A 2,177-nucleotide genomic window follows, 5' to 3' on the forward strand; every position below is an offset into this window, starting at 1 on the left:
AATCAAGATTAACACGTACAGTAGATTTGATTATATTAATAATACCTTAAGACCTTTTATACAAAGTTCTGTCATCAAATAAAATAAAATAATAAAAACATGTACATCTAATTTACATTCTGACTGGACAGTGCTCTTCCTACTAGTCATCTTCACTCCTCACATCAGGTCTTACTAACCCTCCTGGTTTCCTTGAGTCAAGGAAGGAAGGGAGGGAGGAAGGAGGGAAAGAAGGAAGGAAAGGAGGGGAGGAAAGAGAGAGACAAGGAGGTAAGGAAGAAAGGAGGGAGGAAAGAAGGAAGGAAAGGAGGGAGGAAGGAGGGAGGAAGGAGGGAAGGAAGTAGGGAGGAAAGAAGGAAGGAAAGAGAGGGACAAGGAGGTAAGGAAGGAAAGGAGGGAGGAAAGAGAGAGACAAGGAGGTAAGGAAGGGAGGGAGGAAAGAAGGAAGGAAAGGAGGGAGGAAGGAGGGAAAGAAGGAAGGAGGGAGGAAAGAGAGAGGCAAGGAGGTGAGGAAGGAAAAGGAGGGAGGAAAGAGAGAGACAAGGAGGTAAGGAAGGAAAGGGAGGGAGGGAGGAGGAAGGAAGGAGGGAGGAAAGAAAAAGAGAAGGAGGTGAGGAAAGAAGGAAGGAAAGGAGGGAGGAAGGAGGGGAAGGAAGAAAGGAAGGAAAGGAGGAAAGAAGGAGGGAGGAAGAAAGGAGAGAGGATGGAGGGAAGGAAGAAGGAAGGAAAGGAGGGAGGGAGGGTGGAAAGAAGGAAGGAGGGAGGAAAGAGAGAGACACGGAGGTAAGGAAGGAAAGGAGGGAGGAAAGAGAGAGACAAGGAGGTAAGGAAGGAAGGGAGGGAGGGTGGAAAGAAGGAAGGAGGGAGGAAAGAAAAAGAGAAGGAGGTAAGGAAGGAAAGGAGGGAGGAGGGTGGAAAGAAGGAAGAAGGGAGGAAAGAGAGAGACAAGGAGGTAAGGAAGGAAAGCAGGGAGGAAAGAGAGAGACAAGGAGGTAAGGAAGGAAAGGAGGGTGGGTGGAAAGAAGGACGGAGGGAGGAAAGAAAAAGAGAAGGAGGTAAGGAAGGAAAGGAGGGGAGGGAGGGTGGGAAGGAAGAAGGAAGGAAAGAAGGAAGGAGGGAGGAAAGAAAAAGAGAAGGAGGTAAGGATGGAGGGTGGAAAGAAGGAAGGAGGGAGGAAAGAGAGAGACAAGGAGGGTAAGGAAGGAAAGGAGGGAGGAAAGAAGGAAGGAGGGAGGAAAGAAAAAGAGAAGGAGGTAAGGAAGGAGGGATGGAGGGAGGAAGGAAGGAGGAGGAAAGAGAAAAGAGAAGGAGGTAAGGAAGGAGGGGATGGAGGGTGGAAAGAAGGAAGGAGGGAGGAAAGAAGGAAGGAGGGAGGAAGAGAGACAAGGAGGGTAAGGAAGGAAAGGAGGGAGGAAAGAAGGAAGGGAGGGAGGAAAGAAAAAGAGAAGGAGGTAAGGAAGGAAAGGAGGGAGGGTGGGTGGAAAGCAGGAAGGAGGGGGGAAGAGAGAGACAAGGAGGTAAGGAAGGAAAGGAGGGAGGGAAAGAAGGAAGGAGGGAGGAAAGAAAAAGAGAAGGAGGTAAGGAAGGAAAGGAGGGAGGGAGGGTGGAAAGAAGGAAGGAGGGAGGAAAGAGAGAGACAAGGAGGTAAGGAAGGAAGGAGGGAGGAAGGAGGGAAGGAAGAAGGAAGGAAAGGAGGGAGGAAAGAAAAAGAGAAGGAGGTAAGGAAGGAAAGGAGGGAGGGTGGAAAGAAGAAGAGGGAGGAAAGAGAGACAAGGAGGTAAGGAAGGAAAGGAGGAGGAAAGAAGGAAGGAGGGAGGAAAGAGAGAGACAAGGAGGTAAGGAAGGAAAGCAGGGAGGGGAGGGTGGAAAGAAAGAAGGAGGGAGGAAAGAGAGAGACAAGGAGGTAAGGAAGGAAAGGAGGGAGGGAGGGAGGAAAGAGAGAGACAATGAGGTAAGGAAGGAAAAGAGGGAGGGAGGAAGGAAAGGAGGGAGGAAAGAAGGAAAGAGGGAGGGAAAGAAAAAGAGAAGAGGTAAGGAAGGAAAGGAAGGAGGGAGGAAAGAGAGAGACAAGGAGGTAAGGAAGAGGGAGGAGAGAGACAAGGAGGTAAGGAAGGAAAGGAGGGAGGAAAGAGAGAGACGAGGTAAGGAAGGAAAGGAGGGAGGAAAGAGAGAGACAA

Source organism: Scomber japonicus, chromosome 20 (assembly GCF_027409825.1).
Source record: "Scomber japonicus isolate fScoJap1 chromosome 20, fScoJap1.pri, whole genome shotgun sequence".
NCBI classification, from domain to species: domain Eukaryota; kingdom Metazoa; phylum Chordata; class Actinopteri; order Scombriformes; family Scombridae; genus Scomber; species Scomber japonicus.